The 27028-nt window shown below is 35.7% G+C and overlaps 1 protein-coding gene across 11 annotated transcripts in view; it reads right to left on the reverse strand.

Annotated features, from left to right (window-relative positions):
- The window catches only part of CDH13 (cadherin 13), a 477794-nt gene that overhangs the window by 117047 nt on the left and 333719 nt on the right, over nt 1-27028 (reverse strand). The gene's annotated exons all lie outside the window — the stretch shown is intronic.

Here is a 27028-nt window from a genome sequence, read left to right on the forward strand (position 1 = left end):
TGGAATAACAGTCTCCAATATTAAAGGCAGAAAGCTAACAGAGGTTGGGCCAAACAGACTTAAATATGCTCTGCACAAGGCCGCTGCTACGAAAGCCTGGGTGTGTGCTTTAGATTGCCTGTATTACATCTCAGTAGGCTTTTGCCCATTACACGGCAAAAGGAATTTTCTCCATGGGATACCAAGGAATAGCTGTGTCACCAAATAAAAAGCCACACATTCACAAGACCAGATCCTCAGCTTAAACTGCTGGATTCTTACAAATGTGTATTGGAATAATAATGCCCTCTTCCTAGAATATATTTGATAGCATACTCCCTGACCCCCTCCCCCCCCAAAAAAAAAAAAAGAAAAAGAAAAAAACACAATCACCACACAACACACACACACAAAAAAAAAAAAAAACAACAACACAACCAACCAGCCAACCGAAAAACCCTTCTCTAAAATTTTATTTATTCAAAAGAAATACAGTAGTACCAATTCTGGTTTGGAATATTTCTTTATGCCCTTATGATGATACCACTTGCAAACAGTAAACTATAAATACTATTTTACTTCTAAGTGCTTTAATTAGGACCTCACGGATTTAATTCCAAGGAATTGTGGTATTAAACCATTTTAGGAGAAGGTGATGTCTCACTCTGTTGAGACATTTATTGCTTTGGATCTGCAGTCCCTCCTGTGGCCACCAATCATCATTTCTAATTATCACTTCAAATCATACAAAGTATATCCCCTGCTATGCACAGAAGGCAGGTGGGTGAGTGGAAATCTATTATAAAAAAAGGCCTCTGGGGAATGAGAATTACACTATGCTTTTTTCCTTGGTTTTCAAAAAGTAGTGCTGTTAGTTACAGCCCTTCTTCCAGAACAACTTTAAAGCTTCAGGGGCTTCCCTGTGACACGACTAAGCACCTAGCAGCAAGAAGTGGTTGATATACCACAGAAAGTATGTGTTTCAAAGTAGTAAAAAAGTAGTAGAGCACCAATTACTACAGGATGACATACATGATAAAATGCCTCCAGGACAACACAGTTGTATATCTATAAAGTCATCCTGAAAAGAAAAAAAAAAAAATATATAACAGCTCACTTAGCACGTTCTGGGTCTGAAATGCGGATCTCAGTACATAAAGGACAGACCAGAACTCATTGTTTACTCAAGTTTAACTAACAGTTTTGACAAAGGTAAGCTAACAAGCAGAGAAGTTTCTCATGTATTACTGTCACCATCCCATTTAATATCTCTCATTTAGCACCAGGAAGAGGCTCTCATGCTTTCTCCTGCAATGACCCCACTCACGTGAGGCATTACTCAGTGTGTCAGGGGAGGTGCTACAGTACTGCTCCTCTGTTAACATCCTCCTCAGCTTGTTCTAAAATCTGGTCTTCCAGGATACTACAACTATTGTCCATCACACTGAGAAAGTCTGGGGTTTCACTGTGTCTATTTTACTCACTGCCTATCATACATGCCTATCCATTTTTTAAAGGAAGGGTTAAGGAGTTTTTATATTGTGTTCATACTGTTGGGTTCCTGGTCCATGACTGAGAGTCCTATGCACTAGTACTATGAACAGTAAAACAGTCCCCAAAGTGGAAGAATGACCTATGACAAGGTTGTTGAAGGTCCAGGTAAGATGTGGTAATAAGAACTGCAATAAAAAGCACCTTTGAGATATGCTTCTCAGCCCTAATGGAGATTTAGACTGGACGATGTGATTTGCCTTTGCTGGCCATCAGTTAAAAGACAGTGCCTTCTGAAGGCGTCTCCTATTGCTCTACTGGATACATTAGGTTGACTAATGAAGCTCTGCTGCTGTTTTGGAGCCCTGCAGGAACATGTATTTGAATGCAGCACAGTTATCAAGGATAGAGCAGCTAAGCTCCCTGCCGTAGTATGTTGTCTAGTAAGGCTTCTTAGTTCAGTAATGGTGGATAGCGCACAGAACTGAGATGAACTAAATCTTACATTTCTCTTATCTGATGTATTTATTTTTATTTAATGCCTCTTCACTTAAGTGCTGGAATGCTTTTTTGTCTGAAGTGCTAGTAGTATAATACAAGATAAGCTAAATGGACCAAAGCTATTCCTCCTGGCGCCAAAAAGAACAAGGAGCCCATTTCTCAATATAGACATATGAAGGCGTAATAAAGAGCTGTTTTAGTTATAAATATGAAAACAGCAATATTACAGGTCAGTAGTATGCTACATCTTCAAAAAGTATTTACAGAAACAGTCTTTTTATCTAAAAGTTTTATACTAAATAGAAAAGGGATCCAGATGGTGAGCAGGAAAAATATAGTATTTTACCATTTGTAGGTCAGGGATGGAAATAGGATAAGAAAATAAGGTTACTTCAGTATTTCTTTTAAAATTCTAGTCTCAGTTCCTCTACCCTCTTTTAAAGATAGAATAAAAATACCAAGACCTTTTGGGTGGGCAGGAAAAAAGGGCAAAGAGGAAATATATGCAGTTTCAAACAGAGTTTCTATAGGACCCGTAAGGGGAAAATCACCAAATAATATCCAGAAATCTAATCTGGAAAGCATAATGAATCCATAAAAATGAAATTGGAGAGGAGATGGACATAGTTCTGAGAACCGGGTGTTCCTTGTATACTACCTTTACTCAAGGATGAGTCAGCCAGGCATTAAGGTAGAGACAAAGCTATCAATCTCTGAACTGTATCATATTAGAGTACTACCTGCAGCAGCTAGAATAAGGTCCAGGATGTACTGTGGGTGAGTAGTTAGAGGCTTTTTTTCCTTTGTAAAAGAAAAAAAAAAAAAAACAACAACTAAAAAAACAGCTTTGCTAGGTGAAAGAGATAAAAAAAAAAAAATTGAAATAAAAAAAGAAAAAAAGCTCCCCCTGAGCACTGTGTGGTATTGGCGGCGATCAATTTTGCTCTTCCTCCAGCAACTTTCACTGCCTTCTCAAACTGTAACAAACTCACACAGACCTCCCAGGAATTCTCTTTTTCTCCATAATCACTGAGGCTTGGCTGGAAATCTGCTCCCTGCTCATTTTGGGTGTTTCCTGTTGTTTCCTGCATGAGAGGCTCTCAGCTTGCAGTCTTTCTCTTATGCCTGCACTCCTGATACCTGTTCCCAAATGAGCGTACTTTGCTGCTCTCCCCAGAGAAAGAAAAACTGTCACTGTTCTCCTCCTGCTGCCACATTCCCCCACCCCACTTCCCCTGGATTGCAATCTGCAGGAGAAAAGACAAGGCAATCAGACAGCATCCCCTTAGCTACCAATCTAATGCATTCAATCATACTCTTCCCAGCCAAGAATAAGCAAATACAACAGAAATACTTCCCATCCAAAGGAGTCTATTAAGAACCTTAAGACTGCTGGAAGAGGGAACTAAGAATGAGAGAAGAAAGAAAAAATGTCAGTGTGAAAAGCAAAGTGTTAAAGCTGATTGGCATGCATGAAGCCACCAGCGATCTGCCCAGTTATTTTCAAGTGCAACTTAACATGCTGATCAGGTTTACCTTGAGCATGTGATGACAAGAAATATTCCATTTATTTCAAGAAATGTTTTTCCATTTTTACTGTGGCAAAATACCAGGATCTCCAAAGTATAAGATACAATCTTTGTTTTCATTATAACCAGTTAGTATATTTCTTATTAAACACTTCTTATCAGAAAACACCGATCCTTCAAGACCATAATTTTTATTTGGAAAGTACTGGTTTCAATGAAATACGTACCAAGAACTTAGTTCAACACCAGTACGGTCTCATTAAGACAGACTGAGGTTTAAGTCCTTATATTGAAGACCCCAAGAATGCTTTCCAAATGAGTATTTTAACCATGTTGGCTTTTTTTTTTTTTTTTTTTTAAACAGTCTCCATTTCATTCTTATGTTCATTCAGATATCCTTTGAAAACTAAACAGGATAAGAAAGGTGTGCTCTGTTTAATTAAACTTTTCTTAAAATTTCTAATCTAAAATTTCTTATTCTTTTCCTAATTAAACTTTTGTTGTCTTTCAGGCTTCCTGTAAGGTTTAAAAGATTCAAAGTCATATTAGGAACCACTGCATTCTGATGAGGATCTTTAAATCTCACACCCTATAACACATTAGAGTCCAACATAAATCACACATTAAGTCACTATACTGCCAGATGGAACCCATTTGTATAGTGCTTGGAAGACAAGGACCTTCATTGCATTTGAGCATTGCTTCTTATTAGTTACAGGTCATTCAGTCACAAGATGTTTCTAACACCTTACACAAACCAATTATGACAGCACATTCTGTGCAAGGATGAAAGTGTTACAGTCTTGCTGCTGAGTGGCAAGCATTGCTAAAGGGGCTCTGATTAATATGCAATTCAGCCTGATTTGATTTGTGCACAGCAGAGCAGCCCTTGTTTCAGCATGTGGAAAGTAGGATGCAGAATCTCCTGAGCAGTTCTTATTTTTGAATGTGACAGAAGTGTACAGCACTCCTGAAAGGCAGAACACAGACGGACTCTATTCTGTTTGATATGCTGTCTTATGTCTGTTTTTACTGCATTTAAAAATTCCATTTCATTATGTTCATAAAAGCTGAATCTATCACACTGCTGAGTCTAACAGCTGTGTTGCATATAGATATTGATACCCACAGGCAAAACTCTTTTATGGGACATCTCATGGGATCAGATAGAGAAGCTCCAAATGTTTCAACTGAGCAATAGCTGGGATGACAAATAAATATTTGAGACATATAGACATGTACTCAGACTTTTCACTTTTGATTTCTAAATAAAGTCTATAAAATATGTAGCTATGCCTAGAATTGAATGCCTTGTACCACACACATTGAAACTTATTACCTGCCTTTAACAACAATACAATCACCTATTTAAGCAGACAACTTAATCTATGCCTGTATCAGTGCCACAAAAGATTAGGTTTAATATTTATTACCCTTCCTAAACCACATCTAAAACACCCACAACTGTTGATGCCTACTGCACGAGGAACTATTTGTGTGGGATTTCTAACCCAGCTGAAGCACGAGCTAAAACTGCACAAAAAGCTTTCTCTTGTAAGTTTTCAAGCCCAATTTTCTAGTTACAGAGACTCATTTTCAAAATGGTGGTCTAACTTGTGCAGGTGCAACTTTTACTGTCAAACAAATGGAAAATATACTCCAAGGTATTGAGCTCTTCATTGCTGTTGACTTCTTGCATTGCTTAAGTACAAAGCTGAACTGTTAAAGCAAAAAATAATGCAAGAAGCCACTAATTTCGTTCCATATTAATCATGCCATTAAGCATCTGCAAAGCATTTAAAAAGAGAAGATGAACACTCACAGGGGCTAATTTAGAAACAGAGTAATTCTAGTTGTGCTCATTTCTACTTGTATACTTTTAATTGTGATTTAAGTAATTTCTATGAATTCAAGCTTTCTAGCTGATTTTGGACTAGGCATTTAATATTTTAAGGCTTAACCTTCCTCACCTATGGAGCTCGTGCAATAATAATTAACTTTGCCCTCAAAGGCACTGAGAGGCATTCCGACTATAGGACTAGAACTTGAGAAAACTGGAATCAGAGGGGTCACAAACAGAATCATTTGGAAGCAGACAACAATCAATAGGTAACATAGAAAAGCAGCTGCGATTTCAGCTTAGCTGATCTTTTTGCCCTTTTCTGTTAGATTTGGTGGTTATTTCTTTCATAATGGATTGCTGCAGCAAAAGACTGGAAATGAGTAATAAGAGTAATTTGCTGTGTACATTGCAAGACAATACAAGTTATATTTCCAGTGTCTAACAGAGAGCATCACAGGGAGAGCGCACACAGATCTGGCCATAAGCTAAATCTACGGAAAGGTTAAAGGAAAGTGCCAAAACCACAAGTGGTCCAGTCATTCAAAAAGAGACAGGCAGCAAAGTTCAAAACCTTGTGTGGGTGAGGGCAAGGGAAAGCATAACTCCAGGCTATGCAGTTGCAGGGCAAGGGCACTAAGGAGGTCATGGCTGGAGCAGAGGGGAGAATGAGTGTGCATAAAGGCTAGAAAGGTTGGGCAAGCACCCAAAGAAGGTCCAAACAACAGGGACTATTTTGAATGAAGTACTGTTGCAGAGCATTAGAAGTTGATGGAAGTGTCACTATCCTGACTCCTTTACAGTAATCAGAGTCTGACTTCTTAATCAGATCCAAGTCTGGTTTCAACATACATTTTTAACCTGTGTAATTTGAGGTTGAATTTTAGCTGCCACATCCCAATCTGATGGCTCAGTTACCACTGAAGGACAGACTTCCTGGCTGGCATCCCTGGGTGACCCAGTGACACTCAGAAAGCACAAAACCCACCAGGACAGAATGGGATACATGCTCCCATGTCCTTTAATACCAGTATGGTTAGAGCTGACACCAACTAAAGCACCCCTTGGCTTTCTGGGAGAGAGTCAACTGGGAACATGAGTGACACCTCACACCAGAAAGCGTCTTAATGCAGTATTTTTCAACATTATGACCCCAGAAATCCAGGCTTCACACTGCTGTGGGGTCCCTAATTGGACCCTGTTGTTTATTGAGGATTTTTTCTTTCATAACTCCCCCCCCCTTTTTTTTCTTTCTTTCTTTCTTTCTTTAGTCGCCAAATACCTGCATGCTATTTCTCCAATTTCATCTCAAAACTCAAAAACAATAAACCAAACTTATTTCTAGTGTTAACTTGCTCTACTCTCCTGATTGTTAACCTCTATCCTTGGTTTTTCAGAAACAGCAGCAGACTGATGCAATGTTTTTTGTTCAACTCACGTCTTGGAATGAGCTACTTCACAAACTAAATATTTTGGTGCAGTTGTAACTAATGAGGTGACAGTTATATTAACTTTGCATATGATTTTGCCTGTTGCAACTAAATGCCTTTAAAATACCCTGCTAATGACACTAGTATTACTGATGAAAATAATATGCACATCTTTAGCTCAATTAAAGTTTTCACATTGTTAATACATTCAAAATCAGTATTAATGACTAAGAAATAACATATCTGGCTGAAAGCCAAATGTTCTGATTCAGGCCCAGGCATCATTTAGAGCTAATTATCAATGCTTAATGTGATGAAACGTGTGTTTCTCACAGCTAACGACTGACTTGGGCTTTCATTTAAAATACCTCTATATTGTAGAGTCAACACAGGGAATGGTCAAGCAAGGAAGGTGGGCAGCATCTTATTACCAGCATTTGTGTTTTAGGGTTAGGCAAACTGTTTCAGAGACATTACAAGTACTTTTAGATTACTGAATGAGAGTCAAAACACCCTTTGGAAAATACCACGTTCAGCATAAAATCTACCTTTAATTTATTTTCAAGGACTTTAAAACATTCCAAAGTTTATTCCAATATAAAAAAATTACAAAATTGAATAATTTAACAACATATTAAATATGTGGTCCATAAAAGCCTCTATATGGGCCAAATGTACATTTTGTAAATATTTTCTTGAACAGCTTAAATTGAGGCTATATTGAAGTAATACTGGAAGTCAGACCCTAAAGCAATACACTGTTTTTATATATTTACTAAATACCAGGAGGTAAAACAAGTGCTACGATCATAGCATTGTATCTATAAAGTATATTTCTTTTTTGTTTGAAGGCTAGGTCTTGATCTCCTTACACTAGTGTAAATGTCATTTAATTGCTGGTTTTGACTTAAAAGGCTTAAAATGTATGTGAAAAAATGAATTATGTAAAGTATCCCCTAGATGGAGCAAGTTAGCAAGGCCCATGCATATGCAGGCATGGGCATTCAATTGCGCTGCCACACTCAGATTTGCAAATGATTACTTCATAACCAAGTTTTAATGAAGGACAATCATTCTGCAGTCCTTAAGCATATGCCTGCTCATATTCAGTGTCAGTCATCTAGAAAAACCCTCAATACATTTTTGTGCTAAAAATGGGATACAGATTCTTTTTTCTCAACAGATCTACAAAATTTGCCTAAAACAAGCTCCGCACCCATGAGATATTTTCTTCTTCTTAGCACTAGAGAGCCTTATACAGCTACAAGAGAGTGATGTTAGCTTTTCCAATGCTCTTTTACTAGCCTTAAGGGTCCAAGGTTCAAACCGAGGCTGAAGTATCCCTTTCACTTCTAACAACTAAATGTTCTGAGGACAGAATATTATTTTCAACATCTTCAGTGCTTAGCTCTAGGGAAAACAAAATACAAAAATCATGGCTGTATGTAAAGCAATTAGATTTATTTGTCAATTATAAAAATAGGTTTACGAGTCACCAGGGAATATCAACAATTCCGAATGCCCCATAAAGCTCTGCGAATAACTATAGATACTGATGATCTTGACCTTTCTATTATTTAGACTTATTTTCCTTCTGATTATATGACCTGATAAAATTAATGATGCTTTGCCCTTTTACTAAACTTCCCATGCTTAAAATTACTTCTAAAAAAAATATTTTGTCTCCTGTGTTTTGTTTCTTGTACAGACCAAAGTTAACAAGAAATCAAATGGCCCAGTTAAAATCAGGCCATGCAGAAAAGTTTTTGGAAAGTAGGAAGTATCTGGGACAGATCAAGAATTCTCTTTTTTAATGCAGTCAAATAAAAACCCTCATATTTCATAAGCATACCCATCTAACACTAAGGAGAATGCTTATTTGAAAAGCCTCATGAGAGTTTACAAGCTTGTAAAGTGTTTCTGCTCAACTTGCCTCTTTTTTTTTCCCAAAAAAAATACTATAAATACATCATAAAATCTCAGATGGCAAAAGTAATGGATTAAAAATAGTAGCTGAGTATTTTCATGAAATGAGCACTGTTTCCCAACATTTCAGTTCAGGGAATAAGCATTTCAATACCCTAAGTAATTAACAGAATGAAATAATAAAACAGCAGTTTCTACAGGGCATAATATTTATTTCTAAAATGAAAGATATGTATTAACTTGTGGAGAAGTGCAATAGCAAATACAAATCAGTGGAGCACCGGTTACAAGAAAACCGTGATATATAAGACTCCACCTTCACGTACCCTGTTTTCTGTGAATGCTAAAAGCCATGAGCCAACACCTAAAATCTGTTTCTGCTTTCCTCTGCCCAAGACACATTAGTTTCAGCGACTGTCCATATGGAAACCCTACCACCTGCACTCGTGCAGCATCATGCTGTCTGCACTTGAGGCTTTGCGTCCACAAACGGACCAAGTGGTTACAAGTCTACTACAAATTTAATGCAACTAGTCTCTGCTGAATGCCAATATCCTTATTTTTCTGAAAACCTGTAATATAAGCCTCGTCTCCACTAGAGAGAAAAAGGTTGTTGAATTACTTTAATTATTTAGTATAAATAGGTCAAAATTTTACTAATGAAAAGCATTTTGTGTTTTTCACCTAGGACAGCAGCGTAGAAACAGGCTCTGCCACCATCTTTAACTAGACGTTCAAAAATTGAACTTCAGCAGAGCTTTTTTCTTCTGTCTTTGCCTCTTGTATTACCTAAATGGGGCAACACACCAGCTTTTCCTCCAATAATGTCCTGGAAAACTACATGTATTCTTTATGTAACAAGTTATTTGTTCAGTTTAAGAATTATTCAGACTACACTGTCCAATGTTTATACATTTCACTTCCTTGTTTCAGTCTTGTTTCACAGATCTCAAATTATGACCAAAATTTCAGGTGTATATATGTGCGTTTTATACTGAAATAACACCACTCCTATGCTGTGCATATGTTTGCATAACTACTGCCATCTTGAGTCAAGCTCGTAGATTCCTGCAGAGGCAGATAAATTCATCTACAAGGGAATTTCTTTGATTTGGATTTTCACTACAGTTGTCTTAAGGGCAAGCTATGTTGAATACATTTTCTTGTTTTACCTTAAGCCACTCAGACATGTTTTATATATTAACTTAATCTTACTGATTTAGTAAATTTAGAGGATATTCTTATCTAACTATTGTATGAACTGTAAAGCACACCTGATTTTCAGTAGTTGCAACATCCAAAACAACATTTGCAACAACAAAAACTACTCCTTTTGTAAATAACTGGGGGCTTTCTGGACTTGAGTATGATGGTTTAATATAAATGAGCGCTACTCATAGAATAAAACAGCAAAAATAAACATAAAGCAAACATATAATTACATAAAGTATGACCTAAAATCTCTACATATTTGAAAATAATAGGTATTGCTTCAGTTGTCATTGTGTGTACTGTTTTTCATGACCACACAACAATCACTCAAGTCTAGGCAGAAAATAAATCCCAAGTCTAGGAAGAAAATCAGCTCATTCTGACAGCTCATTTAGATCTCAACCTAAGATTCACAGGTAAAGACTGCAGTCAAAGAGGTCTTTACCTATTCAGAACAGTCCATATATGTTCCACAGAAAATGCCATTATTGTCCATACTGCTCTTCAACCACTCAAATAGCTCTTCACAATAAACGAAGATACAGAATTTCTCATTTTCAGACTGCTCCTATAGAGATAGGATCTTTGTAAGGAGACAACTCTAAAGTAGTCCTACCTCTGTTTAAGATTGTAATATAATATAGTCATGGCTTCCATATATGATGCTTACAAACAAATTGTATACAAAGAAATAGCAACAAAAAAGAAGGTATTGATCTGCTAGGGTCTGTACCCACTTGATTTAAACCTGACATTTAATAAATTCCCGTTTTGTTGAGGAATCCAAGATTTGAAGGACCTCATTTGATAAGAAAATAAACATACTATACCCATGAACAGGAAAGCCATATCTAAGCCTGTGATCTGCGATAAGTGTTAAATATGCTTTTTCTAGGTAAATGATTTTCAAAGCTTTTCTGTTACTTCCTTATCTGCTAACACACGTGTAAAAGGAACAGGTCAAGTGAACTACAGGTTACAGAGTAGAGTGTCTTCAGATGAAACACCTATTTGAACTTGCAAGAACCTAACATTCTGCATATCAAAAACAGATTAACTGAAAATGGATTTTGATATGATTAAAGGGGAAGTAATAAAATGTATTGCTGTCTTCCTCTTTCCATTAGCTCATTTTATATCCTTCATATCCTTTGTATTTGAAGTGCATGTCTTTGAGGAACATTTTAATGTAAATTATATTTTTAAAATATTACTTCCTCATTACTGATACCAGGTATATTGATATTATCACTCTATTGCCATTTACTTTTCATGAGATAGCTAGGATTAAGCCAATACAAATGAATGTGATATTCTGGTTGTCTAAAATGAGGTTCTTAAATCTTTCTTTAGCCACCTACATGGAAAATAGTCTAATTTCAAAGGTGTTGAACAGTCCCCCCCTCCTGGCAGAGTCAATACTTTTAAAATGGATCCATTTTTTTTTTAAATGATTAAATATGGAGGAGGCCATCTCATTTTACCCGTCTCTATTCTCACTTTCTCACTGTATTTGGAACTGCTTCACTGTTTTTTTTGTTTATTTTTGTTTTTTAAAGGAGGTAAAGAAAGAGTTCTTTAATACAAGACTTAAATAAATATTTACATTTAAAAATATGCTTAGATTTCAGAAAAGCTTGCACCTTGCTTAAGTTCAAAGTCTGGGACTAAAACCAAATTATTTGTGTCCATTTAGAGTGAGCAGATGTGAACAAGTGTAGTATGTCTACGAACAAATCTGGAAACATGATTTTTTTGAGCTAACCGCCTGAAGCAATTTCTGAAGCAATTTTCTACAGAAGAGAAGAAGCTTAGATGACTCACAAAATCTAAAACAATGTGGATAAAATAACACTTCAAACCCTTTCTTGTTTCCATTCTTCTGCCACGCTTATATGTGTTGATTTGCATTTTTTTTCTGAAGCACTCAATTTATATCTTTTAAAAGACTTCAAAAGTCTGATGCTATCTAGAGAGATAGAGGAAAGTTTGTGCTAACTTTAAATAGCACCTTATTATATGAACATCTGGATATGCAGAAATGAACTGTTCTTCACTAAAGTTGTCAGAGTTCTTCAGAAATAGCACGGATGCATTTCACCTATTTACTTTTCCATTGCATTCACTGGTGTATCCCACACATCTGATGAACACTGATATCTACTGATTGCTCTATACTGTATATTCTTTAAATGCTTTTGTATGCCTTTAAAAAAAAAACATTCCTTTTGGATTACTCATTCTGTTTTTGAAACCTTAAACACAGCAAACTTATGCATGAAGATTGAAAACTATTTCTAATTCCACGTTAGAAAATTTCTCAATTTACATCAAAATGCATCTTTAAGAAACACCTCTAAATGTAGGAAAGGAAGTATCTTGAACCATGAGTACTTGCCCATTAAGTTTTTTGTTTGTTTGTTTGTTTTTAAGCATATACATAAGTGTTGTTGGTTTTTTTTCCTATTCCACTCCAAATTTATACATTTGATAATTTATATAGGATATTTATTTCATAGTTTACTCAGGAAATAGTCCTGGTTATTTTTCTTTATCCAGTTTCCTTCCTTTACCCATAAATAAAATGGATACAAGTGAACTACCCAAAATTCTAACTCAACATGCTATTTTTTGTGCTTTACTGTCTTCAACAAATTTCCCTATCTTTCTTTCTCTTCACAGGCTTTTTGCCCCATAGTTTTGCTCAGATGTATTCCAGGGTGATAAATTGACCAATGTTTTATTACAGCATTAATACATTTCCAACTCCTCACGGTTTCTTTAGATTTTTTTTATTTAGCTTCACTGCTGTTGAAAACTTAAAAAAATATATATTATTTTCTAAAATATATGTTGTTTTTTGAGAAAGAAATTCATCAGATGGTGAGAGCCACTGAAAAGATATTATTTACCACACTAGAGCTTTAGAAGAAAAAGGCAAATAAGTAGAAACAGAAGAGAAAATAGCTTTAAGATAAATAGTCAAAAGCCAATCTTTTTTATTCTGTCATCATCCATCCAGTTATTATTTTTAGATATAAATTTCTAATGCACCAGCTACCACAATATTCTGTTGCCAAACACACAAGGATTAGCAGAGAAATAAATCAGCGTGCCACCAGCACAGGAGTTTCTGGTACTCCCAAAGAGACAATTATACCTAAGAAAGATTGTTTCCAAAGATGGATTACCCAGAAAAAGGTAGATGGGTAGACAGGCAATTTGAGGTTTTCCTTACTACAGAGAAAGACTGAACAAAGAGATAAATCTTAGTTGTGCTTTTCTTCGTCAGCCTCTGCCAACATCAGCATGCATTTCACTGTAGAATTTTGGAAGAGAAATGCAGAAATGGATGGGTTTTGCATTATAGTTAGGTCCCAGCCAAGCAACTTGAGAAGGGTATTCAACTACAAAAGAAATAAAATAAAATGGAATAGCAATAGCAGCTAGATGTGCTCTTAATTCATTTTATTTAGGAACCAGATGGATGCAGACAGTAGCAGGAGAAATGTTCATGAATCTTTTACAAGTAGACAAAAAAAAAGTCATAAATTATGTGACTGATTGAGTATCTTTGGAGATGAAGCATTGTCTTTTATCTGGCTAAGCATGTGGTTACTTTTTTCTGTTATGACAGAGATTGCTATTAGATAATATAATCCACGTACCACAGAAATAAAAGCTCTGTGTTCTTCCAAGTTTCAGATGTCCGCTGAGTTGAAGGCCAAAAGGAAGAAGAAAATCCTAGAATTATTTTCAACTGCCAACTTGAATTCATGTGACTGAGATTTTGCATATATATAGCCATACATTTCCAGATGTTTGTACAATAGTGAAGCTGCAGAACAGTATTCTGGGGATAGGAAATGATTATGCAAAGCAGAATTTCCTTTTTTCACCAACTTTTCCTGTGAAGCTTTTATGAGGTAGTTAATCAGAGTTGTCACCTACTCCTTATGCCCAAGAGGAGCGGGCTCATGATATCTAATTTATGTTCTTACGCATAGTCATTCTGGATTGCCATATCTCCATCAGCGAAAAGAAACGGGCATTTGTAATGGACCACAAAACATGCCTGAGATCCAAATCCCCTTTCCTCATTGACTATAGAGGAACACATCTTGTTTGAAAGCCTAAACTAGGTACAGTGAATCCCTCACAAATTGAACTACTTGCCACTCGTTATTTTCTTCTCTGCTCATTACTGTTAGAATTCTTACACAAGTGATTATTCATTTCTTAGCCTTTACCTCCTATTTGCAACATGAATACTTATTCATCCAAAAGTCTCAAATCAAGTACCATATCTTTGAGTGATTACTCTTATGCCCATATACGAATAGGAAATATATTTATAGGCAAAATGTTATAACACACTTTCCCAGTTTTCTTCAATATTTATAACTGGGTAAAAAACATGTTTAAAATGATATAAAATATTCTAGTATGTTTTCCACAGTGCATTATATGATTTGTTTTAAAGATACTGTCTATTATTTTCTGAGATAAGCTGTGCAGAAAATAAGAAAGTGTTTAGAAAGTTACCTTTCTTACTACTATTTATTGAAACTTTGAATATTCTATTTGATCCATTACACTTATCAGTCATAGTCTGAATTATACTATATAATTTATCTTCTCTGGATAGGATTGAAAAAGACAGGCTTTGGTCCAACTAAAGCACAAGGCATCTTCTGCTTATCCATTTCCTCAAAATGTCATTTAAATTCTTAATTTATATTCCAAAATCTGTGTCAGTTTTCTGCCTTCTATCTTCATGAAACAAAAATTACACATTTCTTCTATCATTTCAGAGATGATGAAAAGAAAAACATATCTATTTTATCTATTAGAAACTAATATCCTCCGTTTAATTTATGCCCACTCTGTTCAAGTAGGAGTAACTTACCAAGTCACTAAGATCAGAGAATTATAAAATACAGAATCACTGTATATCCTGAGTTGGAAGGGACCCAACAAGCATCGTCACATCCAACTCCTGGCTCCACACAGGACCACCCAGAAAAATCAGCCCATATATATGTTGGAAAGTCCAAATGCTTCCTGAACTCTGACAGGCTTGCTACCATGACCACTTCCCTGGCAAGCTGGTTCCAGAGCTTTACCACCTTTCTAAGTGAAATGGGGAAAAAAAAAAAAAAAGAAACCCTTGGCCTCTCCAAAATAACACTGACATGTCAGCTCACATAATCAAACTCTTTGCCTCATTGGGAGGCTGATAATCCGAATATGAAATATAAAGTATGGGGAAACATAACTAGCTAATACACTGATACTAGTGGAAAGTACCTAACAAGAAAGAAGTTTCTATTGAAACTTTTTGAACACAGGTATTCAGTATCCAGCTTTTCCAACCCAGAAAGGAAAACAGGACCTGCTTGACAGCTGAAAAAAAAGAAATACTGCTGATTTACACAGCTTTAAATCTTGATTTTGTTTTTAAAAGATTACATCCTCTCTAAAATCAAGCTGTGACCCTCCATTTTATAGCTATTTTAGTAAAAGCTTGATTTAATTGTATCTATACCTTTCAATGCGATGCGATTGTTCTTTCACGTTGATGCATGACAGCCACAACAGTCATATTACATCACATTTTCCAATTAAAGACAAGCCACTAATAAAAATCTCTCAAAGAATTCTCAGTGGAGAAAACAAAAACCAGCCCAAGACCCCCCAAACATTATGTATATATACTTATACAGATTTACACATATATAAATGGATATGTACATGGACAGTTCACAATTATTAGTTTAAGGATCTGTTAGCCGCCAAGAAATACATTTTCAGTCAAGTCCTTTTCCCTACTTCAATGCACCCAAAGAGAAATGAATTTGAAAGAATTCCTATCACCTAAAGACAGTTCTTAGTGTAGTCTCACCCACCCCTTAATGAATTAGGCAAGATGGAAAATTCACTGCAAGCTTGAGGCTATTGCTAGTGGAATTTTCTATGTAAGAAACAAATCCCTTTTCTCATTCCCTGGTGAAGAACTGCCATATTATTTGTAATGATATAGCACTGAGAGCTTTTTTTTTTTTTTTTTTCCAAGGTGGAAAGTGCCTTCAATTGTGTCATTCTGTACTTGGGAGGAAATCAATGCCCTTTACAGAGAGCTGGAGCCCTGTACAGTGAATTCAGAGTGGTGGTACAATCTGGGATACATTACAACCGCTGCCCAGCAAGGTAAGTGTTTTCCAGCCTTATCTGCTGTTCTTCTGCTGGATGACATGAAGCGTTACTCTTGAAGGTTTTGTTTTGTTGCTCATTTGTTTCAATTTATTTTTTTAAACAGTGCTGCACCAAAATTTTCAAATGTAAGCTTCATGTTGGATTTCTAAATAAGCCTTCAGGCATTACACATGCTTGAAAGAAGGAACAATGCACATCAATAAGACTATCCACATAAGTGACATAAATCACAAATCCAGGGGAGGATTACCCAGTGAAGGTGAGCTAAGGGAATGGCTCACACATTCTTTTCACTGCTGTTTCACGTCCTGTCCTTCCACTCAAGCCACGTGGCTTCAACCTATTTCCCACATGACAGTATGGGGAGACTTTAGGCATTTCTATGAGCTGATTCAACTCAGGAACCCAGCAAGCTTCTGTTACTGGGTCAGTTTCTTGCTCAGTTAGTAAATGAGGTGATGGGAAGGTGGTTGGGCAGGCAGCCACATTACCTTTTCATGGGAGGGACCTGGCAGATCAGCCCACCCTGTCTCACCATTAAGCTGTTGCTGCAAGCACAGAAAAACCCAGCAGTTTCCAAAACTTTCTAACTGGACTGGGACCTTTTGAGTTCTCTTAGAAAAACAGGTTTGAAAAACAATCTACTTGGAAGTGCTGAAATTTTCTAACTGAACCACATGGCTTGCTTCTCTGAACCTCTTACAACCATCTCTTTAGCCACATTGCTAAAAGCAATGCTTTTACCTATTGTTATCTGAAAGTGCTACCTTTAAAAGTGGAGAGATGACAGGGTACAGAACCTGGTGATTATTTTTCCTTTGAGTCAAGAAGATGAAGCCTTAATGCTGTAATTTGGTTATGGTGAGAAATCAGAAGTCCAGCAAAAAGCCTTGCTATCTCTAATTCCCCCGTTCAGCTGTACAGTTGCCTTGGACCTGCTGCAAAGTCTGCCACAAGAATCAAGGGAGATGACTTTTCACTTACCTTGAAAAAGGCTAAATCAGACTTATATTACCATCAGCACAGCTTTTACTGTCTTTCTCTTGTATTCTCAAACATTTAATGACATTAATGGAAATCTTTGGACTTCTAGATACTAGAAGGTACACTTCCAATACATTTCTCTGAAAAATGTCTCCTATTTCAGCATTTAACATCTACCACTTGTAATTCATTTAAAAGATGGAAATACTTTAGGGAATTCTAGAGGAAATTTGTCTCTTTGGTTTGTCTCTAAATTTTATAGTTTATCAAGGACACATTAACAAAAGTGCAGACGTGATTCAGAAATTTCTAAAACGGAAATTAAGGCAAAGAAAGGTAATACAAACAGAATTTCTGCCACTTCTTATGGGTGAAACAGCATTTTGGTGTCTCAGAACAAGCTTTTCCCTCAAGTCACTCTTCCTGCCCAAGACTTTCATGCATGCAGTGAAGTGCCAATGCTGAAGTAAATGTCAAAGTAGCAACTGCCTCAATCCTGTATTTTTTCTAATAATCCCACATAGTCTTTTTATTACTATGCAGACATATTTACTCTCTAAAGTGCAGCTTCCACTGAACTATTACCTAGCTGCATTCCTGTACCTTCTGGTGTTTCACTGTCTGGTGACAGCTGAATCAGATGTTAAAAAAAACATATATGTCAATCCAGAAATAATGCTTAAGTGAGATATTAGAGCAAACACCTACATTTGATCCCTATAGGCTGGCTCACGCTGTCTCAGCATTGAAAGCAACCGTCTATGATAGTCATGGCACGAGTGCCATTGTCCTCTGTGAAATTTAGATTAAGTTATTAATAGAAGAAACTCAAAGGCCTGAAAGCTGAAAACGAAAGTATATTGGAAGAAAATTTAATTATGATCTTTTAGTTCATTAACAGACTGCGGAATGAGTGTAAATGAACTTACAGGGCTATAGAGACTTGTGCCTCCCATAAGACTATGACTCCATAACTTTTCTTCAACATTTTTAAAAGTGAAATTCAGCAGTAACCTTAAACTGAACTGAAACAGCATATCTAATTTTTACAGTCTAGTTACTGCTAATATCAAGTATTCATTTCTCCCAACAAGCAGGTAACTATAGCAACAAACACAACATGAATGTATGCAAAGATGCTGAGGAACAACAACAAAAAAAAAGGTAAAAATCTTTATGTTTATCTTACTACTTTTAATTATTTTCTCAAATCTTTTAATTGTCTAACCTTCTTTAGAATTACCAGTACAGCCATCAACTGTTTAAAATATCTGGAAATGATTAATTTAGTAAAATAATATGGAGACACAGAACAACTTCTGTACACACACTAGAAGAATTCCATTCCTCTCTGAAAACTGCAATCAAAAATAATTTCCAATTAAAATACTTTCTGACAAGAAGAAGAAAATTAATTTAAATTTTAGCTGTAGGACGAAAGGAGAACGAGCAACGTCATGTTTCATTTTCTTCAGCCTGTCACTTCAATTCTCTTTTGAGGAAGACTTATTTTCAGATGATATAATTACAATCCCGAAATGGCAGTTTTAAATATACATGACAGATGTTTATTAAATTGATGTACATTTGGAATAAAATTTCCTTTCCTCCTCTTCACTGCAGACGCAACGGCCAGATTCTAGGGTCTCTCTCTGTTGCAGTCCCTTAAATCTGAAATATTTTCATGATTGTCAGTAGAAATATCCCACATTTTAAAGATTAGAACTCCTCTTCCCTCTACTACCACCCCATGTATCCCACTTCATCTGCAGTGTGCATGTTGCCTGGCCTGTCTAAGCATGCTTTCAAACTTTACACAAGGCAACATCCGAGTATAAATACTAGGACAAGTTGTGGTCCGTTTTTCTAAAAATTATTAAATAAGTATTGTCAGGCAATGTAGTCTAAAAACATATGTAGTATGTCAAAAAAACAAAAGCCAACATTCATAAATACTGCTCCATGATACCATCAACACACAAGGCAGAATTCATAGTTTAGATGGAGGTATCTATTTAAGAATGGTAGTATAATATTGCACTAACTTAAAGCATTTACAAATCACTTTTCTGAGTGAGCAGTATCTTCACTTAGGAATGATTTATATATGTGGTCCTGAAGGCATCGGCTTATACTTGTACTGCTGGGAGAACGATGCTTTATAGATTTCCTCTCAAGAAAAATCAACCTTCACCCCCCCCCTTCTTTTTTTGTTTTTGCCCTGAAAAACAAAATTCCATGCTACAAGATGGACCAAATTAAAGATGTCAAAAGCAAAACAGAAAAAAGTAATAAGCGAAACTGAATTATATGCATAAAAGGCAGAAATTTTATACTGGCAGAATTCAGTGATCATCCAGAAAGAGAAAAAAGAAAAAAATATCATATAGAGAACTTTCATAACCATATCAAAAAAAGAACATAATGCATATAAAGGCTAGCCCTTCAGTAGTAAGTTGACCTTTTTTCTACAGTAATCAACCATGTGATTACATAGCTTCATTTAAGCTTTAGATTATGAGCTTCTGAAATGTTTATATACACATAATAGGAGGTGGTTTTGTTGTGTGCTTTTGGGGTTTTGTTGCTTTTCTTTTTTTTTTTTTTTTTTAAAAACTTTGAATACAGTTCTATATATTTCAATACTACAGACTGAGGACTATTGGATGCTGACAACTAAATAGAGAAATGCTACCTAATCCTTCACAGAAACCAAAATACTACAATTACACTGTGAGAAAAAGCTAAAAATACATATATAAATTCATGTTACTTTTTAATTATATACTCCAGAACAAGGATAGGTTCAATTAGGCAGAATTTGGAGAGAGAGTATTTTCTGATTGATGGTATTAAGATAAAATTTTCTACAAAAAAAACATACTTTAATTTTTCCTACATATATTCTAAAAATAGAAAGTCCTAAAAACACAAGAAATCCAGTGGGGACATGGAATCTAGACTCAAACCACAATTTTATAACTAGATTCTTCTGGGTAATAATTCTTAATCTAAGACTTTTCTTAGTTTTCTCTTGGGAACACGACCGTTTTGTAATCTTAATTTCTGGTACTGGATAATACTCTCCCTTGCCAGGATGTTAATACAGATGCAAATACTTTTTTGTGAATTTACAATATAGGGGTTAGGTGCTACCTGGGGTATGTCTTGTAGAGAAATTACTAAGCATTCTAAAAGTACTAGTATTTGGTGCAAAAATCAAACTTAGATTGAAAACAGAAGTATTTTTTCAAGCAGATTTTTTTTTTTTTTAACTGCCGTATATCACTACTTTTACAACAACGAGTTCATATTATCCAGACAGCAAAACCAGTCTACAAACTAGGGATATTTGCAGAAAAAGAGGGTTTGTTGAGATTGATAGACACTTCTACCTTTTGTAGTCATATTCCTCAGCCCTAAGAAAGACTGAAGGACATGGGAAGTGTGCATATTTCAGATTTGCCTCATCTTTTGGCCCTTCTATTCTCTCTTTTAAGCTGACATTGACCCAGACATCTACAGAACACATGGTATGCCACTAATCTGGATTTGTTTTATCTTCTTTTGTAGATGAACTTCAGCTACCATTGGACCCTTTGTACTTGTAAAATGCATACCAGCATTTAGCAGTAATTTACAATCTTTCTGCAAAATCTATTACTTGAAGGTTTTTTGTTTGTTTGTTTTAAAGGTACACCACTTTCTTCTCTCCTCTCTTAGTCATTTGACACACTGGGATTTCAATATCTGAACATTTATAGAGCTAATATTCCTTTCCATTTTTTAAATAAAGAAACTCTAGCCAAAAAGATAACATACATCAGTTATCAGCCTCTATTCAAAGTACTTGGGAAGCTGTTATCATGCTTTGTGCCACTCTTAGTAAATGCCTTGAAGATGATATTTTAAAATGTTTCTGCAATGTATCAGAGTCAGAGAAACTCATGATTATTAGATGAGTGGCATGTCTAGAGGATCAGCAAATCTGCCACAGATATCAACACCAAAAACTCTAAGCCAAACATGAGATAGTGCAGAAAACTGCACATTTGAAAAATCATATTCACATCAACTTCTGGAAAATATTGAGCTTTCCCAGAAAGCAAGTTATTTTAGGAGTATGTTTTTTCAAATGATGCTTGGAGTCATCAATAGTTGAGAGTAGTTGAGAAACACCTGTTTTTCCAACTATGGCAAATAATACGTGATCAGAGGAATGAAACACCAGTAGCCTACCAAAGAATTAAATCCAAGATCCTCATGAAGAGCTGGGCATGTTCTTTTTCTTTCCTTAGCATCACAGAGAAACACAGAAAAAGAAGTAGAAAAAGCCATATTTACAGGCATCAGAAGACATAGTATAAGGAAAGCATTAATTAAGGGTAAAAGAATGAATGCCTTTTTTATCTTGTATTCTAAGTGGAAAAGAAATATTAGATATTGCTATATCTGTCACTAAAAAAACCCAACAAACATAAAACTATAGAAACTGAGGTCCAGCTATAAGGTAAAGGTGTGCAAGTAGGAATGTCAGAGAAGACAAGACAAAATGATACAATTATTCCAACTCAGAGCTGGTAGGCTCCAAGGTATAAATTTTCCTACAATCACTGTAAATATGAATATTTTAGAGGTTAATACGAAGATCAAATGTGGAATGCATTTGCTGAAAAGATTAATATCTTTTCATTAAAACTGAGGGTGCACTGTTGGTTCAGCATTTGCATTTAGATCGAGTAAGTAATAAGTATATTGACTGCTTAAGACACATATCTCCAAAATGGAAAATATGGACGAAGAGGATAGCGTCCATCAGCAGAAGTGGAGAAGGTTTTTCTGTTTTCTACTGCTCTCCCTTCAGAGGACTTAAGCCCTATTAACAAGAACACTGATTTACTTATCACAGCAGAACTGGTTGAATACTGTAAAGAACATTTATGCAAGCATTCATTCCTTCATGCAACCAGTGTATTGGTGAATATGTATCAGCAGACTGGCATTGACTTGAAAAATTGTAAGCCAATGTACAGTCATTCATCAATGTATGGACAGGAACGGGTATTTGCTAGTTGTTACAGACTTTTGTTGTTGTTGCAGTTGTTGTTTAAAGCTTAGAGTCATCCAGATAAGTGAGAGCCTCAGCCTGCTATTACATGATTACAAGTAGTCTACATAAACATCAGCAGGACAGGCTAGTGTAACTCCAGGTTTCTCGTGGTTTATAGCATAAAGCTATCAGCTCCAGGTTTTCAAGTAATAAAGAGAGGGACAGGTATATATGATGCAAATAATGATATTTAGATGCACCAAGATTGATTCAAAAGGTTAAAAATGTAGGAAATGCTTGCTGGAGTGGTGCCACAGCTTTGCACCTTTGCACAGGCACACTGAGTGTCAGTCTCACTGGAGAACTCACATTTATTTAACTGACTCCAGCCCAGGGTTTCTCAGAATCACAGAATAATTGAATTATTTTTCTTGAGAAGAGTTTTTAAAAACATATATAACAGCATACAGTCCAGCACAAAGCAGATATCTCAAACTATTTCTTAACTTTAAACCAAATTAAACACAGCAGTTCCTATCAAAAGCATATTACTCCTCAAACTGTGAGAAGTAAATATTTCACTTAACTGTGGTGACAACAGTCTTATAATACTATAGTCATGCAAAATTTATACAAATCATACAGCTATTTTCCTACAGAGCAAGGGTCTGTAACACTGGCAAAACAGCAAAGTGGGTAAGCAGAAAAACTGATTACTGTTCCATAACAGAAATTTAAGAGCTGGTTCTACATTGTACAAGTGTTTTCTCCTCCTATGAACAAGAAGTATTATTTTTCTTTCACTGCAGGGAAGTGTCACTTTGAAATGGACTCTCTGTCCCTAAAATACAAAACTCAGGACACTTTCTCAAGATTCCTTTCATTTTGAACCAACCCCCCCCCACACACACACACCTTTTTTTGTGCTCTATTTGGGATCATTTAGACCACACACTTTGGTAGAGGGCATACTTCTCTGAATCTATGAATCAAATGTGTTCTCCAATGGATATCTGGAGGTATAATTTGCCCCCTAACACTCTTCAATCTTTATCTCTGACACATTCAAGGATGCCTACCTAGCTCTCGCAAGAATAAAATGCTCATTAATCTTCAAAAACATGTCCTTACCTGCCTTCTGAAAACGAAAATGGATGTTCTTGAATAAACTAACAGCGATTTGCTGCAAACCCTGAGGATCACGCACTTTTGGAAAAATTTTGAATGTGAAAAAACTATAAATGAAAATAGGCTGGTAGATTCAGGCCATATAAATTCTGCATGGTGCTGAGTTTTTCTTTGAAGGCTTGAAGCATTCTCAGCTTCCCTCAGCAGATGTCAATAGGAGTCAAAAGCACTCAGAAGTTGATATAATGTGGGATTCTTACATACACTTTTTCTGCATGTTAGAGAGCACAACCTTGTTGTTTAACACTTTTGTAGGTGATATTATACAATGGAAATAACTCCAAAGCACTCAGTGTCACCCATCTGTGCTAATTTAAACTTTTATTCAAACTTGTTAAGCAATCAAGAACCATGTCCAATTACTAGTAGAATTGCTGGAAAATTCTAATTCATGAAAACTGGATCCAGCTGTAAGATGTATTTTCTCACTTCACAAAATTTTGAAACCGTGTCATATCTTACATACCTTCTAAATAATTAAAACAAAACAAACAATTAAAACAAATAAAATAAAGCAGCTAGGTTGGAGATCTGAAAATGGACATGCAACCCAAAGAAAAGACCTGAGAATACTTTTCTATTTCTACATAGTATAGAAAGAAAGCAACCCTAAAGAGAGTGAAGTGACTTTCACATTACATATTCCTTCTGCTGCCTTAAGCATGTAACATTCACAGAGTGTATGAAGAAGTCACTTACCACACCTGAAAGCATTCCCATCTCCATACTCTCAATTTATTAAGACACCTAATAACTGCTAAGTCACAGAAAAAGAAATTTCAAAGGCTTGTAGAAATTTAACAAAATTCATTTTGAACTGATCCTCTACAGCTAAAGGAACAGATGCAGCCTGAGGTTCACCAGAAAGTTCATCTTTTTTTTTTCCTTTAATTATTATTTTCTTGAAAAAGCATCTATTTAGAATTCATTTTCAATCCTTAAGTATCCAGAAAAAAAAAAAAAGTTTGACTTGATTTTTATCTCCTTATATTTATTGTTAGTCTAGATGTTTACTTATGAATGCTGAGATTCTCCCATATATGTTTAATCAGAAATAAAAACTGATACCCACGCTTTGCTTTACTTTAGGGTAAATACCTTTGTTTTGATTCTTTGCACTGAAACAAGAATTTCTGAGGCTGTGTCATGCCAACTCCTATGAAAACACTGAAGCATAAAAAAATAATATGGACCGTAGAGTATGTTCAAATGTACCAGACAGTGAGATGTAGATACAAGGCATCTTCCCCTACACAATAAACCCAGTTTCCTGTTTTCTCTGATATACAAACATGAAACTGATTATACTATAAATAAACAAATAAGCAACACAAAACACAACACAAAATTTACATGCTGTTAGTTTGTCTTAAATGAAATGGAAAGTTTCCCTAAAACATCAAAATCCAAGTGGTAGTTAAAATTACGAAAGGAGATGGAGAACTTGTAACTTTAATCAGTGTCTTAGCATAATTTAAAACAGTTTATATCAGCCTCTGGTGCATATAGATATGATTAATGCAAAACAATTTTTGCCTTCTCCATGTCCATCCTTGAGAAACTTCTACTTTAATGCAGCTTCTCATTTGGTGTCTAAGGCTAATACAGTTTTAAACAGTACATGTCCTAGGAACAACTGAAGATAATCCCCTTTTGACTAGTAATAGCTTTTTTATGATTCATACAGAAAATAAATACAGCTAGCAAAAGGTAGAAAAATTACAGGCAGTTGACCCAACTTGTAGTTTAAGTAAAATCTAGGAGAAGCTGCTAGTTTGAATTGGCAGTCACAATGCTTCAGATTCACCAGAACCCATTTTTTCAGATTCTGAAACTGTGGAATTCCCCAGCATAAATCTTCCCTCATGGAAAAACTATGTGCATCTTCATGAGCTACACCTACTTACCTGCAAACAATGCTGACTGAAATCACAATCATCAAAAAGGAGCAGCTGAGTTGTTCACATTCATTTCCTTTTCCAAGGAGTCAAGGGAAAACTTAAACAACATGCTGTTCTGCATCTGTATCTACTGCAATACGTTATATGCTGAGATACTGACAAAAGAATGGTAGGAAATGAGGAGGACAAGGAAAACTGTTCCTCCCAGCTGTTCACTGATACTGTTTCATGGGGTCTTTGCCCATCCATTCTTTAATGCCTCTATATACATTTTTTTGTCCTCTGTTGTTATACCTACTAGCAAGGTTTTCAGAGAAAATACCATCTCTTTGTCCCATGTTTCTAATGATGCACTTCATAGAAGGTTGTGATAAAACCATTAAGAACTATAAAGGTTCATCAGAGGCATGTATAATACAATAAGGCACAAATATCATCTGATATTCTACACAGGAAGGGCAACCCAGCTTTTCAGCAAACCTGGGAATCACTTCTCCAAGCTTGGTGACATGCACACACCTTATCCCTAAGCAGTAGCTAGACAGAGATATTCTCCTTGAGATGTAACTCTTGTCTGTCTGTACCTGAGGCAGACAATACTTTCACAATAATTCAATTTCACAAGCTACATAGAAATACATAGAATTATTTATAGTATCAAGATTATGTTGGTAACCAGAATTGTTCAGAACAGGATCATTAGGCCACTTGTCCCTGAAAATTATTATTCCGATTTAAAATAGGTGATGTACATCTTTGCATATGAATGGTAAACTCTAGAGATCCAAAAAGGGAGGTATGTCTACTAGTTCCTATACAAGCAGGAAGGGGGAGAAATGGCTGAACCCACAAAGATGACAGAAGACAATACAGCAACTTGAAGTAATAAGAAACTTGCTTTTTACCAAGTCTTTCACTTGACAAGTCCGTATTAGACTGGTCTTTAACGGCAGATAATGCTTGTTTTTGTTGTTAAAATTTTACACAGCTCGCTCCACATTTTGACTCATAAACAATTCAGAATGTGTTGCAACAATAAAAATTACTTTGCAGTTTCAACAGGACAGCAGTTTGCCATGTCACCTTCAAAGTAAAGGTAACAAGTTGACTGTTATTAAAAATCACGGGGAACTCAGATCTTACTCTCTGAATATATTACCCAGCTGTAATATCTGTTCAATTGAGGCCAGACTTCTTGTATGGAGACAGCATCATTATTTCATGAATCACCAGTGACCTTTGGAAGATACTAGGAAAAGCAGGCATGTTCATTCCCTTCCATTGATTTTCTAATTTTGAGTAAATTGGTTTAATCTGGGGAACGGTTATCTATTAGGAATAAAAATACCTAAAGTGACTTTAGAAAACAGTATAAAGCTTTTGAACTGAAACAATGAAGTTAGAAGTGAAACCTGAGGCAAAAAGGTAGTGATTATATACACCTTAATTTGGACATGATTCTGGGGCAGTCACACAAGTATGAAAGAACTGAAATTCCTCTGAACTTAAAAGACAGATCTAAAGGCCTAGATCTTAGTTTTATTGCAACATGTGTCTGGAATATGTATTTGTTTTACCCATGAACTGTGTGATGTTGGAAAAAACTACAGAAAAATGACTCACCTAAAATGTATATGTGGTATGGGTATCATTTTCACACGGTTAAAATAAGACATAACATGCTGAATATTGACAACATTGGATAGTCCTGTATCTAACCAACATAAAAGACCAGTTCAGTAAATCAGCACATACACTCAAAATGAAACAAGGTTGAAGAG

Source organism: Cygnus atratus, chromosome 12 (genome assembly GCF_013377495.2).
Source record: "Cygnus atratus isolate AKBS03 ecotype Queensland, Australia chromosome 12, CAtr_DNAZoo_HiC_assembly, whole genome shotgun sequence".
NCBI lineage: Eukaryota > Metazoa > Chordata > Aves > Anseriformes > Anatidae > Cygnus > Cygnus atratus.